Raw genomic sequence first — 18,810 nt, 5'->3', positions numbered from 1 at the left:
TTGAAGCTATCAAAATGCTAAACAAGAGCAACTGACAAAGTGTCAGCTAAAACCTTACAGAATTGAAATGAGTATATTACTATGGGTAGAGAACTAGTTAACTGACATTAAATCTATAAAATCAGTCACTTCAGGTTGGACAGCAATATTAAAATAGTCAGTGTTGGAGTTTTAGCTACTTATAATTTATATTAATGACTTTGATAAATGGTTTAAGTGTATTCAGAATATCTGCTGATGACAATATTGGGTACTTTTAAAGAGGAGGTTGATAGGTTCTTGATTAGTAACAGCGTCAAATGCAGAAGAATGGAATTGAGAGGGATAATCAGCCATGATGGAATGACAGAACAAACTTGATGGGCTGAATGGCCTAATTCAGCTCCTATGTTTTACAGTCAATGGGTGGAAATGTGAGGAAAAAGATGCAAGTATTCTGCCAAGGGTGACAAGCAGGTTAAAAGAGCAGGGAAAACACTAGAAGCAGAATAATGTGGGCAAATAATACGGTAGGAAGAATACAGAAACACTGTGCAACTTCTAATATCCAAAGAAATCTGGGTATCACCATATTCTCAGTATAAAAGGTAGTATGCAGGTACAGCACGTAAAAACAAACAGAATGTCACTTCATATTGCAAAATTTATAGCACTCTGTACTTAAAATGAGCAAATCAATCCAAGTGGGATGCAGCCTAGACTGCAGAGGAAAAGTTACAAATTGCAGAAGCTACAAAAACAAATTTCATGACATACGAGTGATGATAAACTGGATTCTGACATAGGTCTCTGTTGTGGACTGAGAATAAGAAGGAGGCAGGGAAAAGGAGGTCATGGTTGAGAAAAGGGGAAGGAAGAGGGGAGGGAGCAGGAAGCACCAGAGAGACTTTCTGTAATGATCAATAAACCAATTGTTTGGAATCAAATGACTTTGCCCGATGTCTCAGGCCTGGGTATGGTTGCACCCGCGCCACCCCTCACCCCAACTTTCTTCTCTGCCACCTGTCCCACACCTTTCCTGCAGCACTCCACCCTCGCTATTCCCACCATCCTTTGCTCCCGGCAGATTTAAGGATTCACTCTCCACTCCACATTGGGCAAATACTGTACTGTGCAAGTCTTATATATACCCAAGACTTTTGCTCAGCTGGTGGCGTAGTGGCACCAGCACCGAACTTCGGGGCCAGAAGTCCCGAGTTCAAATCTGCCACACTCTCTATCAGTGCTGGGTTAAGAGTTGTTGATTTCTTTTTTTAAAAAAAACTCACCCGGCAGAAGGCAAAGGCAAACCACTGCTGTAACCTGCCACGTACATGATTTCCCAATATGTCAGAGTAGCGTGGAGGGAAATCATCCGCCAAATGGAAGTTCCGGATGTGACCTACCAACGACGACGAAGACTTCTGCAGTACTATATAATCAGTTTACCAGCAAGAATAAAGTGCATGGAATAAAAGGTTATAGTACTAGCATAGATAGATAATGGGTTAAAATGACAGGAAATAGAGCAGTAATATTTATCTAACAGAAGTCAAGTGTACATTTGTTTTTGTAGAGGTTAATACTAACAGTTAGCACTATTTCCCTTGGAAGAAATGAAGAATTCATCAGATAAATGGGTTATCCTATGAGGATAGATCAAATGGATTATATTCTCTGGAATTTACACTCCTGAAGTATAAAAATTCTGAACAAGACCAGCACAGACATTTGTGAGAGCATTTCCCCTGGTAGGAGAATCTATAACCATGAGATATAGTCACAGAATAAACATTCAACCATTCTAGACTGAAATGAGGAAGAACTTTTGAAGTTGTGAGCTTCTGGAAAATCCCATCCAAGAGAAGTGTGGGTGTGAAGTCATAATCAAGATAGGTGATTATGCGGAGATAGGTGGATTTTTGGGCTAGAGGTGAACAAAATTTAATGGGGACAAGGAAAGTGAATCTCAGACTAGTGGTTAGCTGAACTATTTCTACTGAATCACAGAACATTTTTAAGGGATTATTTAATTAACAATTACTCTTTCTTATTGTTAGGGTTTCATTTTCTTAAAAGCAATACCTTCAGTGAGTTAGAATAACTAATTTAGCATTTTGCATGCTGATATATGCAAACTCACTTAGATTTGAGTGCTGCTTTGCCAATCCTATACAAATGAGATTCTGCAGATGCTGGAAAGCCAGAATAACACAAAATGCTGTTGGAACTCAGCAGGTCAGGCAGCATCTATGGAAATGAATAAACAGTCCTGATGAAGAACCTTTGGGCAGAACTTCCAATGTTCATTTCCATAGATGCTCTCTGACTTCGCTATGTTCTTCCAGCATTTTCTGTGTTAGCAATCCTGCAAACTATAATGCATATTAGTTAATACAGAATAGACCATACCAAGTATAAATTTCAGTTATTAAAATCAAATTCATCATTCAAATTCAGCATTCCCAGACAATAAAATAATTTGTAAGAGACTAACTGAGAAAGATGCTAACAATACAAATTCTGAAGAAAGAGGCAAGAAAACCAGTTTTACTTGAACGGAAGCTTGCCCTCAAGTACATCTGCATTAATCTACAAGCCAAAACAAGCAAGTCTGTGGGTCAAAACTTTGCATTTAACAAATAATTTAAACAAATGGTAACGCCAAAATACAATGAGGCTGTGAGAGCCTTTAGAGACAGAGGCTTCTGAATGGGCATCTCTTTGGATATTGGTTCAAATAAAAACCTTTGAAATGCAGAGTATGCTTATGCGATTTTAAAGGCCAGAGAATCATTGGGAAGGGTGGAGAAACTGATTGCTAACATGAAGGTGTGGCCAACTGATAGAAGGCAGTGAATTATTGTTACTCACAACTGATCTGTCTCCTTGAGCTGTAAATACTAGTTGATGAATCATCGAGTTGGAGAATGTAAAAGGAAATTACTAAGAAATTGAGGAACTTAATGAGAAACAGGAACACTAATTTTGGTACTACAGTAAAGGAGGAACATGAGGGAAGGAGGTTTGGTCCCACACCAACATATTCAGGAAGTTATCCTTCAACCAGCAGGCTCCTGAACCAGCCTGGATAACTTCACTCACCTTAACAAAGACTTCAACCCTAATGTTGCATATATGAAGAAATTTTTGGACACAGGTTTTCAAGCTAAATCTGTAATGAATCTGCAGAGTAAAGAGAATCCAAATCAGGCTTATTATCACTGACATGTGTCATGAAATTTGTTCTTTTGTGGCAGCAGTAAGGTGTAAAAAACACTACTAATTACAATTAAAAAATAAATTACAATAACACAAAAAAGTAGTGCAAAGAGCAAAAATTGTGAGGTAGCGTTTATGAACCGTTCAGGAATCTGATGGTGGAGGGAAAGACGCTGTTCTTAAAATGTGAGTGTGGATCTTCAGGCTCTGGGTTCAGACTTCAGATGAGTGCATGCCCTGGGTGGTATTTTTCTGGGGCATCACCCTTTGAAGATGTTCTCACTGGCTTTAGTATTCGGTGATAATATTAAGGACAGTGGGCTAATTTGTCGATTAATTTAAAAACGCAAACACGAGGAAATCTGCAGATGCTGGAAATTCAAGCAACACACAAAATGCTGGTGGAACGCAGCAGGTCAGGCAGCATCTATAAGAAGTACAGTCGACGTTTCAGGCAGAGACCCTTCATTAGGACTAACTGAAAGTAGAGATAGTAAGAGATCTGAAAGTGGGAGGGGGAGGGGGAGATCCGAAATGATAGGAGAAGACAGGAGGGGGAGAGATGAAGCTAAGAGCTGGAAAGGTGATTGGCAAAAGGGATACAGAGTTAGAGAAGGGAAAGGATCATGGGACAAGAGGCCTAGGGAGAAAAAATTTCACAGAAATTTGCTCATAAAGATTACTGAACATCTCTGTAGAGACAATTTGCCCCTTTTAGACATTCGATGTCGTCGACTACCAACTCAGTGTGATCTCTGGCATCCATCACATTAGCTTACCAACCAGATTAAAGGATTCCCACAGTTGTTAAACCCACAAGGACAAGATAGATTTTCAAATTTTGATGTTCTGGCAGCTCCATTGTTCACCCCTTACCAGCTCATAATGACTCAAAGTCTTTTAAGAGACAAGGCAGTGTAATTTAATGTTAGAATTCACTAACCACAGAGCAGAGTTCCATTTGTGCATTTTCACGTAACATTGGGAGAACAGCAAGAGTAGGCTCTGCGTGGGTTCAAGTTAAGGGGGCGGTATTGATAATTAAAAGCCTGAGTCATCAGGTTGAGTCAGAAAATTGAGGGGGTGCTGTCTCAACATGGATTGTCTCAGGTTGCTGTGAGCCTGTTACCACAGCAACAGTCTCCCAGATGTGCTAATGTACTCCAGGGGCAAGCACCAGTGAAGACACTCTTCAGAATACCAGGGAGGACGAAACACAGAACAACAACAACATTGAATAAATAATTCTGGGAACACAAAAAAAAAATCAGTCAATGCTATTCAATTCATAATTTAAGGCTTATAAATCCTTATAAGTTTACATGTTGCCTTTTACATTAAATCTCAGAAAAGTGATTTACATTTTTAAAAATGTACTTAAAGGGTCATAACACTGATTATTCAACACTTGCTCCAAGCCCAACTCATTGCTGTTGTGAATCCAGATATGCATTAGCAGTACAGTCACAATTTACAAAAAAAAAGTGGAAATACAGAAGTAATAAAAGACCATCAGACGTGGGAGCAGAACTAGGACATTCAGCCCATCAAGGCTGCTCGGCCATTCTGTAATGGCTGATTTATTATCCCTTTTAACCTCATTCTCCTGCCTTCTCCCTGTAACATTTGACACCCTTACTAATCAAGAACCTACCAACTTCCGCTGTAAATATACCCAATGGCTTGACCTCCACAGCCATCTGTGGCAATGAGTCCCACAGATTTACCACCCTCCAGCAATCTAGCCAATGAAATTATTCCTTAAATCTGTTCTGGACGGATATCCTTGCATTCTGAGGCTGTGCCCTCTGATTCTGAACTCCCCTACTATAGGAAACATCCTCTCCACATCCACTGTATCTAGGTTTCGATAAGGTTTCAAAACTGGGATTGAGTAGTCACGAGAACACAAAAAAAAACAGATTGAAGGGGCCATTCTTGGACTACCATTCTGAAAAAAACAAGGTCATATTTTTACCTGCAACACACACAAAATGTTGGAGGAACTCAGCAGGCCAGGCAGCACCTACGGAAAAAAGTACAGTCAACGTTTCAGGCTGAGACCCTTTGCCAGTCCTACAGTGTGTTGCTTAGATTTCCAGCATCTGCAGATTTTCTCTCATTTGTGATTGTATTTTTACCTCCAAGCTACTGCAAACCCGGACCCCAGACACCCCAACCAGGGGAAACCATCTCTGTAGCTACTATGTAAAGTCCCCTCAGAATCAGAACATGCTCTCAGAGCTCTTGAGAACTAGTCAACTGATGAGTACCATCTTCATTTTGATAATTCAAGAGATTTTTCTCCAATTTAGAGCTAAAATCTCTTACATATTGGGGACTAGCAAGAGAAAACCAACAAAAGAAGAGTGCAACATGCCAAAAGGGATAAAAATGCACTACTAAATTCTTCTGCTAAGATTAGTCCAGACCTGGTAGCATTATACATTATATCCTTCCAAAAGTGCTTCAGGGAGATAGTAATTATTCCAATTAATTCATACAAAAACTACTGATCTAGCATTCAGTGATCAGACTTACGCAACACACCTGAAATGCATATACCAATAACGACAGCACCAACGGAACAATTACCTTTCTGTGGCGAGGTTGTAAATGGAATTGGATTCTCTAAAAGGTGTGAATGTTCCAGGCTCGCAATTCAGAGGACTTGAAATATGAAAAGAAACCACTTAACCCAACTAATCCAGACTATTTTTAACATGCCATTGGAGCAAAATATTTAAATTATATTCACTCATCCTGCCTTGTTATCCCTTTAATCTTTGCCCTTTGTCCACCTAGCCAATCTAATCTTCAAACTCAATCCCTGTAACCATTAATTTAAAGAAATAACCTTGCACTTCTGTTGAGAAATTTATTTTGCTTAATTCTAAATCAACCCCTCTACTAACAGAGAATCAAGAGACTCCAAAGATGCTGGAAGTCTTGTGCAATGGACACAAAATGCTGGAGGAACTCAAGTCAAACAGCACCAATGGAGGGGAATAAACAGTCAATGTTTAGGGCTGATATTCTTCATTACGTCTTGAGGGCTTGGACTGATTAAAAATTACCTTCACTTGTCACATGTACATTGAAGCATGTGTCATTTTGTGTCAAGGACCAAAACATTGAGGATGCATTGGGGGAAGCCTGCAAGTGTCAATACCATGCTTCTGGCATGCCCATAACTTACTAGCTCTAAACCTGCAAGTCTTTAGAATGTGGGAGGAAACCAGAACACCTGGAGAAAACCCACATGGTCACAGGGAGAACATAAACTCCTTACAGACAACAACAGATATTGACCTGCAATCTTCTGAGATTTCTGGCACTATGGAGCATTATGCTAATACCACTACTCTACTATGGATTCAGAACACCTTAGCATGAGGGAATAGCAGTATGTTATGAGGCACCAGCAGTCAGTGAGACCTCATCATCAAGATTTTTTACTAACTGCAAAAGCCAGTACATCTGACCAGTTCTGCCCTCCACAAGAGCTGTTTCAGGTGTTAAAGGAAATTAAAAGTCAAGATCTCAACTAGCTTTGTGAATCTTAAAGTCCTTACCATACCCAACTAGGAGTGCAGAATATGACTTGCTACAAATAGAAGTATCTAACAAGAAGGTAAGAGTCCACAATTATGGAAAGTGCAAAAATGTAGATTTATAGCATCCTGCTGATCTGATTACTTTTATTGTGGGCAAAAATATATATAAAGTGACGATTAAGATAAAGTGTTGAATATGAAAGGAGGTTCAGGAGAATGATTCCGAGAATGAAAAGGTTATCAAATGGTGACTGACTGATGGTGCTGAACCCGGATTCACTGGAATTCAGAAGAATGAGCAGGGATCTCACTGAAACTTATAAAATGTTGAAAGAGTAAATTTGGGGAGGATGTTTCCTGTGGTGGGGGAAGTCAAAGACCAGAGGACACAGCCTCAGTAGAGGACTGTCCATTTACAATGGAGATCAGGAGGAACTTATTTAGTCAGAGGGTGGAATTCATTGCTACAGGTGGCCACGGAGACCAAGTCATAGGGCATATTTAAGGTAGAGATGATTCTTAATTAGTCAGAGCATGAAGGGATATGGGGAAAAGGCAGAAGATTGGTGCTGAGAGGGAATTGGATCAACGGTGATGAAATAGCGGAGCAGACTCGATGTGCCAAATAACCTAATTCTGCTCCTATATCTTATGGTTCAAGATAGTGTTAAGATCCAAGTTGGTTAACTAGCTCATCAACTCAACTTGGCAACTTTAATCTCTGAAATAAAGTTTAATCTCTTATACCAGGAATATCAAAAGTACCAAGTAAATAATTTATCAAAGTACAGTTATGTCACCATATACTACCCTGAGATTCATTTTCTTGCAGGTATTCAAAGAAATACAATAGAATCAATGAAAAATTACAAAGCAGACAATCAATGTGCAAAAGACAACAAACTGTGCAAATACAAAAAGAAAAACAATAATAATAATAATAATAATAGATAAACAAGTAATAAATAATACTGAGAACATAAGTCCTTTAAAGCGAGTCCATAAGTTGTGGAATCAGTTCAGTGTTGCGTTGAGTGAAGTTATCCACGCTGGTTCAGGAGCCTGATAGTTGAGGGATAATAACTGTTCCTGAACGATTTAATCTTTTTGGCACAAGTGCAAGAGCATCAGTTGCTCTCTGTGGCCTCACTCGAATTACCAACCCCCACACCCCCCCCCTACCACTACAGTCAAATATAGTTTCAACGATGACAGATATTGATTGAGTAATTTCCTCAGTCTTCAAATTTCATGTTCATGGAGCTGTCAGCGCCAGAGATTAATTTCACCTTGTAGTTTATATCAGTTAGTTTTCTTTAGAATTGGCGCTAGTTTTGTCAGCAGATATTGACATGGTTCCTGTTTCCCTTGCTCTTCAGAAAGATGTTTCCTGAGTAAGTTTACATTCTAACAGTAGACCGCTGCTAGTGACAGGCCACCCGATTTCAACTCACTGGCCAACAAGATATTGTCAAGAAGTGCTCTGTAAACAAGCTGGGATGCCACATCTCAGTTGACTATTAAATTTCTGGAAATAACACTGACTGCTCACTTCACAGAATTTGACTAAATTTCCAGTGACCCGTTCTGCTGAAAAAATATATAACCCTATTGGACTAGTCAATTATTATTGAACTTCAGTGAGAAATTAAAACTGATAAATTAAAATTCTCCTCCTAGAATGTTCTAATATGAAATGAAGCATTTCATGTGTTAAATAAAATACACTTCAGTCATATGAAACCAACTTCATGATCAATTTTTCTATTCTCTGCTACAAGTACTAATTTATTAAATTAAACAAATACTTTAGCACATAACTAATCTTATTGTGCACATTTAATCATGCTTTGATAATAGATGATCTACTGTTAATCTGTGTCCACCAGATCAATGCCCCCATTTCACATGAACATAAAGAGTGTTACCAATGGAACATTATCCTTTAGTTCATATTTCTGCTAAGCAAATCCAATTTTAAACCTTTCCATTGCCTTATATAATATTTTGCTATTCAGCTATTAAAAAATTTCAACCCTTCTTAAGTATTTTGCAGAAAATTGGTTAGGTTTCTAATGAAATGAGGCAAGTCTGGTATCAAAAAAAAAAGACTTAGTAAAATATTCCATACTTGAATTTGGTTTTCACCCGGAACTCCACTGAGACACTTTGAATTAGTACTGATTAAAGATTAGCTTTATTTAGCATGCATATATTGAAACATAAAGCATCAATAACCAGTGCAGTCTGAGGATATGCTTTGGGGGGGGGGGGGGGGTACATTTGTCTCCATGCTTCCACCACCAACCTACTAACCAGTACATCTTTGGAATGTGGGAGGAAACCGGAGCACCCAGGAGAAACCTTCTTGGTCAGAGGGAAAATATACAAGCTCATCACAGACAGCGGCAGGAGATGAACCGGGGTCAATGGCGTTGTAAAGTTTTATGCGACTACACCACCAGATTAACCCAGGATCACAAATTAAAACTGACAAAAATAAAAAAGTCGCAGATTCACCTCTGAGCATCCAACAAACAATAATTACTTGAAGGAGATGACAAAGTTTAATTAGCACCATGGCTTGGCAGCATCATGAAAGCTGGAGATTTAATGACTGTAGTTGGAATGGGGAAGTTTCTGTCTTTAGTAAAATAGTGTTGATCAAAGATATGGAAAAATAATTACCAATGCTGTAAGATAATCACATTTTAAATAACTTTGAAGAAGTTCAGACATTAATACACATGCAGTTTTGTGCCTAGACTTGCAGTATTTCATTGGATGAAATACCACACTTACAAAATATATTTTGATACATGGACAGCAGCTTCTGTGCATCTATTTGTGTATTTCTCCAGCAGTCTCACTGTCAGCTGTCATGTGAGCTCAGGTGTGTACGTCACTTGGAAAATAAAGAGCAAGACTCAAAATTTCAAGCAATGTTTCCATCGGTAGTACCCTGCTGTCTGTTGCCATGCAGTTTCCATTATCAGTGTATGGTAGGGAAACTGCACTGCAGTGCTCAGGAAGGCTCTACAACAGGTAGATAAAACTGCGCAATGCATCACTGGCACCAGCCTAATCGTCATCAAGGTGCAGGAAAAGGGCCAGCAATATTATAAAGGGTCCCACCCACCCTGCTCATGGACTGTTATCCCAATCCCATCAGGCAGGAGGTTACGGAGCATCCACAACAGGACCACCAGACTCAAAAACAGTTACTCATCTCAAACTATGGGACTGATCAACGCCTCCACCCACCCCATCACCACTACTTTATCATTTCCCATCAGTTATCTTATGTACAGATACTTCTGTAACTAGCATCACTCTATGTACATACAATGTATATAAGCTATTCTTATGGATAGGCATTTTTATTGCATTCTTTATAATTGTGTTTTTAATGCTGCATTGGATCCTGAGGATCAACCACCTCCTTTGTACTTGTGTATTGAAGAACTACAATAAACAATCTTAAAGCAGTAGCAGATGACAAAAATTCAGTGTATATATATATTCTAACAATTTTTCTTGATCCTATAACAATGACAATCCACTCAAAAAAGTTCTTTCTGCATCCCAGGTGATACTGTACCCTCAAACAAGTTAACTGGCTGCCTACCGTACGACTGCATATGACATGTATGAGGAACATTTGTTAGAGGTGATCATTCATTTTGTACAGTCCTTCAAAATATCTGGATTCACATGCTCTGAAATTGGAAAATGATATTTAGAAACACATGAAGAAATGATGGCATCACAAATAACCAACTCCATCACTGTATTTTCCTCTGTTCTGTTCTGATAATCTTCCACAGAAGACTGCAGGGAAGTGCACAAAAATATAACCAACATTATCCTGATGATCCAGAGGCCGGATGTTAATTAGATAAAAAAATAGGAAACACTAAAAATATAACATTCTTCAGCAGAATCTGTTATTTCCCTCCTCAGCCATGAATATGCAACAAATTTTAATTATGAATATAATTTCAACATAGTAGAAACAGATGACCAATTAGTTACCTTTTACTTCACAAATCTAATAGTAGAAAGTGCAAGGAGCTGTAATTATTTTATAATAGCTTGGATACAAACAGGCTAAATAACAAAATCTTTTACCCAAGGGCACAATAAATGAAATTTAAAAGCTTGCCTATTTGCAAAAAGTTTCAATGTTTTACAACAGAGTTTATAATGGCGATCTATTTGCATTGAAATAAAAGGAAGATCTGTCAGCCTATCCCACATATTCCCTGGCTCAGGAATGGAGGCCATTTTGATGAAATCGCTCACAAAATCTTGTTAATTATCCTCATTCTCTTCAGAAAGTACAAGATGTGAAATTGTTCAATGCATTCATAATTTAACTAAGTTAAATCATATTCTGGCACTGAGGTTTCAGCTTGCCTTTCTTATAATATTGACAGTCACCTCAAAGTTCAAAGTAAATTTATTATCAAAGTATCCTTATGTCTGGGTGGCAGAGTGGAGATAAGTCTCCACCAAAGGAGGTGGGAAGTGCTCCCTCCCTCTGCTAGCCTGCAGGTAACCCCTGGGCAAGGTGAAGCACCTGCTTAGCTCCCCGCCCCCCAAATCAGGTTACATTAAGGCACGGGAGCAGACGGCGGATGGTTGTATAAGCAGTAGATGCATATCACCAGTCCTGATTATGTGACCGCAGACGCCAGGCAGACAATCTCTGAAGAATATTCACGTTGGCTGGGGTGACCGCCTTGTTAAGACACTGGCCAGAAGGCAGTGGCAAACCACTTCTGCAGAAAAATTTGTTAAAAACAATCATGGTCATAGAAAGACCATGATCACCTATGTTACACAACACAGCATATAATTCATTTTCTTGCAGCATACCCAATAAATCCAATAACCATAATAGAATCAAAGAAAGACCACACCAACTGGGCAGACAACCAGTGTGCAAAAGGCAATAAACTGCTCAATACAAAAATATTTTAAAAAAAGTAAACAATATAAATTTAGATCGTGAGATAACACACAAAGTGCTGGAGGAACTCAGCAGGCCAGGCAGCATCTATGGAAAAGAGTACAGTCAATGTTTCTGCTGAAAGGCCCCTACCTGAAATGTTGACTGTACTCTTTTCTATAAATGTTGCCTGGTCTGCTGAGTTCTGCCAGCATTTTGAGAGAGATACTTGGATTTCCAGCATCTGCAGATTTTCTCTCGTTTGTGATTGGAACATGACATGAAGACCTGATGAAAGTGAGTCCATAGGTTGTGGGAACAGTTCAGTGATGGGATGTGAAGTTACCCGTCTTGGATGGTCCCATGAAACCAGGAAAGTAACTTAAATTCCTTCTCCTTTCTGGGCATTAAAGCCCATTATTAATCAAATTATTCCATGCCAAACACTTTTTTTTTTAAAAAAAAGGAACTAGTATTCTCTAAGGAAAGTTCTCTTTTAAAAATGAGTGATATACACTTATATTTCATGACATTCAAAACTTAAAACAGTGCATGCTATGAAGGAGTTCAACTGAAATCTTCTTCAAGTCTGTCAACTTGAAAGAAATGAAACAACAGACACACATAGCTGAAAGAACATTACTGGAGAGCAGTGGTTTAATGGTATTTGCCAATGCTACTAACCAACTGAAAAATCACTGACAGAATCAAATCATTCACCAATCTGATAATGCAGAGAACACTATAATGGTCAGGTTTTAAACCATCAACACCAAATCCTGCCTAACTATTCCCCCGCCCCAAACACTATTTTGTTTTAAGCATTAAGAAGAGGGATGCCTCACGTCTCAATAAGCTGGTAAGGAAGGCGGGCTCTGTCGTGGGCAAAGTACTGGAGAGTTTAACATCGGTAGCTGAGCGAAGGGCGCTGAGTAGGCTACGGTCAATTATGGATAACTCTGAACATCCTCTACATAGCACCATCCAGAGACAGAGAAGCAGTTTCAGTGACAGGTTACTATCGATGCAATGCTCCTCAGACAGGATGAAGAGGTCAATACTCCCCAATGCCATTAGGCTTTACAATTCTACCGCCAGGACTCAAGAACTTTTTAAAAGCTATTAATGCTTTTTGAGATGGGGATTTAGATGCATATCATATTTTTTTACTGAGTTAAGTATTGTATGTAATTAGTTTTGCTACAACAAGTGTATGGGACATTGGAAAAAAAAGTTGAATTTACCCATGGGGATGAATAAAGTATCTATCTATCTATTTTCTCCGTACTGCTTTAAAATTTGTTTTACTTTGCACGGCAAGGATAACGATCACAAAGGATCCATTAATTCCACCTATGTTGCTACTTTGTCTATTAATCCTAGTTTTATTTACCAACAACGCTTTCAATGTAGGAAATATTAGGATTATGGAGACCAAGTCATTGGGAATATCTAAAGCAGAGGTTGGTAGGTTAATTAGGAAGGGTGGCAAAAGTTATGAGAAGGCAGAAGCTGGGGTTGAGAGGGATAATAAATCAGCCACGATCGAATTGCAGAGCTCTCTTGATAGGATCACAATTAGGCCACTCAGTCTATTTCTTAAGGTCTTAAGTATGGAACAAAATTGACCCCTTTCTATATTTAAATACCATTGTAATTGTATCATTTAAAAATAAGAACCTTTGATTCAATTACGACAGCAATGGCTGAATGCAAGGAGCAGAGCTTGATCATGAGGTTGGGTTGGAACAGCTTCCATTCAAAATTTTCTGTCATAATACAAGGAACTGTGGCTGTTCAAAGGTCACTACTGAAATAATGAACTACTTGTAACAGTGAAGTATTTGTATTTTTCTTTCCAGAAAATATTTGGGAAAATTAAATGAAATACGATTAAGTCTCAAGAGTTCTGCTCTGAGTACTTATTTTCAAATTCTTTTCAAAAACAACCAGTTCAAAACTTATTAATTTAACCTTGATTTTACAAACATCTTTTTATCTTTTATTTTTATGTTTGCACTTTATCCCATTATAAAGCACTCCGAGCTGTCCCTACACAACATCCGTTAAATAGTTTTTCCTGCTCTTCTTGTTCTGTTCATAAGTTCACATTTACCTAATTTAGATTACACTAGACCACAAGGGTTTTGCTTCCTGAATACTTTTGGGTGTATCTTCTGGACTTCGAGCTATTGATCTTGAAAATCACCATGAACTTTCCCTATCACACACTTTTTTTTAAGATCACCTATATTTGTTATTTCAATTCATAATTCAAGTCAGAATAATTGATGCCAAGATTGAGGAAGGCAGTTTTGTTGGTCTACAAATCAAACAGGTCATCAATGACAGGCAATTTGAAAAACTTCTAATGGGACTGGGACCAGAGAGAGAGAGGAAAAAATTGCATGGTAGGCATTCAAGGATTTTGTTGAAAATTTTCTTGGCAACTACAGGTCACCAAACTACGTACAGCTGGTTGATAACATGCTTCAAGCATACAAAATTATGAAGTGCAACATGTCACTTAAGGATTCATTTTCTGCATTCCCATTTAGATTTTTTTTTACATGTCAAAAGTGTATTTAATTGGACACAAAGTACTTTCAGGAAACCTGAGTACACAAAAAGAGCTGTGGCAATGTAGAAGTATGCATTGATCAAGTTGCCAAATGTTTTCAATTATTTTAGTGTTTACTTCTGATACACGCACTTACTTCAATTTCTAACCGGATTCACAATCTGCGTACAAGTGACACTCAGAATCAGCAATGATGGTACTACTAAGGCAGGAAACCATTCACAAAGTGCTCACACTTGCACCAATTGACATTCTGCAGACCTTTTCTCTATCATTCCAGAAGCTGAACTGTTATATCTGAAACTATATTAAAAAAAGAAATCAATATCTGAGGCACCAGTTTAATTAAAAATGGCTAATTATTTCCAAATGCATTTTGACACAGTTTACAAAAAAAATCATGTGTTTCTTAGGAAGATAGAAACTTTCAAATAGCCAGGACATTAGGAGACCGGTTAATGATCTGGGGTATCTCCATTTAGATTTCTTGCCTGCAAACCAGTGACGAGCATGGTGAAAGATTTCACCAGGACGTTGAGGTCATGTAGAATGGGTATCAGGACAATGGGAATCAATCAATGCTGGCTGATTATTGTTGGAGACTTAAACAAGAATCCTCAGACACTGAGTGCAAATGAAAATCCTCAACAAAACATTTTTAGCTTAGCTGAACTACCGCAAAGCGTCAGCATCGTTATACAATTTAAAACCATTATTTCCAATACAAGCTCATTTCTTGTTTCTCCAAATTCCGTCATAAGTTGATTGAAATTATATGTGCGGGTTCAAGCAGTCTATCACAAACAACAAAAAAGCCTGAGGAAGCAACACTTTCAAAAAAATTTGTTGCCCAGTGTTTGCGCATGTAACCATTCTTCTAATTGTTCGTGGCTGTTTGCACTATTGTCTTGTAAATTGTTGGTTGCTTTTGTGTTGTCTGTTATTATGCTGTGTTTTATTCACGATTCCAAACCACAATCAATGCTGGTATATTTCACATAGCATCAATAAAGTGATTCTGAATGAAATGTTATCAACTATTATTAAGCAATATTGCTCAAATAAGTCAATCAGAACAAAGAATCACAACCCAATGATAGATTCAACTTGATAGCATTACCTCATCCAACAGTCATATCTACAAGCACATCCTCATATTGCCATGGTATCGCACAGATCTGAAGTGGAACTGAATATTCTTTACAGCATCACTTTCCAAAAATACCATTCTGACATCAACAACATTTACACAACCAATAATTCAGCAGTACAGGCTAGGGCTGTGCTAGATTCAAATGCTACTTTGCAAATGATTACCTGGGTTTAGACTGAATGATGGCCTCGATATTAGAAATAACCTCAAATTACTCAGTGGAATACAGAGGGGGAAAAGTTATTTCTTTTTTCTGAAGTACTACAATTCACTGAATACAATATCCCAAGGAATTAAAGCTTTTAACTAAGAAATGGAGAAAAACTGGTAGGAGAATTACAGCTGGTGGACTACTTGTGGCCCACAGAACTATTAACCTATAGGCACACCTTGAAATATTTATATCTGATTATTGGCATAGAAAGTTTAATGTTCCGATACATTCTAGAAGTAACCACACAATACCAGAGGTCAGTTCAACTGTCTTATAGCTGACTAATTTGCAATTAAAACTTGCAGTTCAACTATAACATTAGAAAGGGTGTTTTCAGGCACATTGTTACCCCTTCAGAATTGGGTGCTAAACTATATCACATTGTTAACCATGGTGGCATAGATGGTCCCAAGCCAGGCTGCGAGAGAAAGAGGGTTGGGCATGGGGCTAGCAATCCCATCCTGTTAAAAACCCAGTGCTACGGAAACTCCGATAACCTTATCCCTGGGGAGAAAGGATCTTTGAAGACAAGTTACACCTGGGAACAACTTGAAAGACTACTGATTATCATAAAAATATAGCTGTATCAGGAAGGTCCAACTGCTGGTGAGTCAATATCCTGGCAAAACCAGGATATTGACTACACCACAAAGACAAAAGCAACTCTACGAAAAGGTTATTAAAAAGCACAAGTCAGGAGATGGATACAAGAAAATTTCCAAGTCACTGAATATCCCTTGGAGTACAGTTAAGAAATAGAAAGAATATGGCATAGCTGTAAATCTGCCTAGAGAGGCCATCTCAAAAACTAAATGACTGTGCACGAAGGGGAACTCGTGAGGGAGGCCACCAAGTGACCTATGACAATTCTGGAGGAGTTACAAGCTTCAGTGGCTGAGATGGGAGAGACTGTGCATACAACTGTTGTCTGGGTACTTCACCAGTCACAGCTTTCTGGCAGAGTGGCAAACAGAAAGCCACTGTTTAAAAAAAAACTCCCATGGAATCTCAGCTAGAGTTTGCCAGAAGGCGTGTGGGAGACTCTGCAGTCAGCTGGAAGAAGGTTCTGTGGTCTGATGAAACCAAAAATCGAGCTTTTTGGCCGTCAGACTAAATGCTATGTTTGGCGTAAGCCAAACAGCACACATCATCAAAAACACACCATCCCTATTGTGAAGCATGGTGGTGGCTGCATCATGCTGTGGGGATGCTTCACTGCAACAGGCCCTGGAAGGCTTCTGAAAGTAGAGGGTAAAATGAATGCAGCAAAATACAGGCGGAAAACCTGATGCAGTCTGGAAGAGAACTGCAACTTTGGAGAAGATTTGTTTTCCAGCAAGACAATAACCCAAGCATAAAGCCAAAGCTACACAAAAAAGGCTTAAAAACAACAAACTTAATGTCCTGGAGTGGCCAAGTCAGAGTCCAGACCTCAATCAAACTGAGAATTTGTGGCTAACTTGAAAAGGGCTGTTCACTTGACCCCATGCAATCTGACAGAGCTTGAACAGTTATGTGAAGAAGAATGGGGGGAAATTGCAGTGTCCAGATATGCAAAGCTGATAGAGACCTATCCACACAGACTCAAGGCTGTAATTGCTGCCAAAGGTGCATCTGCCAAATACTGACTTGAAGGGGGTGAATTCTTATGCAACCAATTATTTTGTGTTTTATATTTGTAATTAGTTTATATCACTTTGTGAAGATCTGTTTTCACTTTGACACAAGAGTTTTTTTTCTGTTGATCAGAGTCAAAAAAGCCAAATTAAATCCACTGTGACTCAATGATGTAAAACAATAAAACATGAACACTTCCAAAGGGGTGAATACTTTTTATAAGCACTGTATATTGCAAAGTAATATTTTAACCTTCAAGCAAAAAGATTGTTATCCCATTACCCGATTTTTGTCCGAAGTTTTGTAGATTAATACATACCAAGAGTTTATTCATATATATTTTTTTTAAAACCAAGGCAAATTCTTGTCCCTAACGCTTCCAAACAGTATTCCAAATCTTCACCATTCTCAGTGACCTTTTTCCTTCAACCTTCTTCTAATCATTCTACCAACCACTAGATATCTATATTCCCTCAATGTCAATTACTATCCACTCTATGTAGGGCTTCCATGATTACATACTCTTCAATCAAACCTCTACTCAACCACCTACAATGTTCCAAAGTAAATTTCCCCAATTTAACCTTTCATCCTTTCTTCACATGTGGCAACGCCCTCATAAATCACCACTGCACCCTCTTCACTGTAAGACTCCACTTGAGACCTAGTGCTTTACACAGTCAATGCACGACTTCTACTTCAACACTCTATACCTCAGTCAATTAACTTTCAGTCCCCCTTGTTACATTCAGAGATCTGAAAACATGCAAGACCCCTCTGATCCTCTCTTCTAGTTCACTCCCATTTATCTTGCATCCCTGTCTTCTTTACTCAATATCAAAACATGTGACCTCACAACTCTCTAAATTAAATCTGTCAACTTCACAAACACATCAATATCATCCTAATAACCATACAGCCAATTTTTGAGTTACCTGATTTTCTGAATCACAATTCACATTATTTGACAAGCACCCCAAAAAAGCAAGGATGCCAACACTGCAGACTACTATCAATTATGCATCTATCAAAATTTAGCCATTGCTTCTTGCCACTAGTCAAGATTGGATCCATCTTGCCTCTCCCCTTTATCCAATGAACTTTTAAGCCTTCTGTACACAATATCAAACAGTCTACTGAATCCCTAGACTTCAAATATACTATACCCATACCTCCTTCCCTCATTAACTCTTCAGTAAACGAGTAGTAGTAATAATAACGACTAAGAGCACTTTTCATACAGACAAAAGTAGTTCAAAGTGCTTTACGAGATAAAATGCAAAGATGAAAATAAAAGACAAAAAGATGTTAGTTAAATGCAAGGTTAAACAAATCGGTTATGAGCTGGTGTTTAAAAGTGTCAACTGAGTCTGCATCTCTTGTTGTTTTAGGTATTGAGATCCATAGTTTAAAAAAGCTGACCTGCCAGCTGTCTTTCCAGAGAGATTGTTAATTATGAACAATAAACATAAAATCTTCAATGGATAAAAAATTAAGATCCCAAATGTTCACCAATTGCTCTTTGGTTAATAC

General features: G+C 38.4%; 1 protein-coding gene across 1 annotated transcript in view; it reads right to left on the bottom strand.

Moving 5' to 3' along the window:
* Positions 1 to 18,810, bottom strand: part of LOC140739750 (alpha/beta hydrolase domain-containing protein 17B-like) — a 79,776-nt gene that overhangs the window by 59,528 nt on the left and 1,438 nt on the right. The window lies entirely within an intron of this gene.

The sequence above is a fragment of the Hemitrygon akajei genome, chromosome 16 (genome assembly GCF_048418815.1).
Source record: "Hemitrygon akajei chromosome 16, sHemAka1.3, whole genome shotgun sequence".
Classification (NCBI taxonomy): domain Eukaryota; kingdom Metazoa; phylum Chordata; class Chondrichthyes; order Myliobatiformes; family Dasyatidae; genus Hemitrygon; species Hemitrygon akajei.
This window is presented reverse-complemented; position numbering and strand designations above follow the sequence as displayed.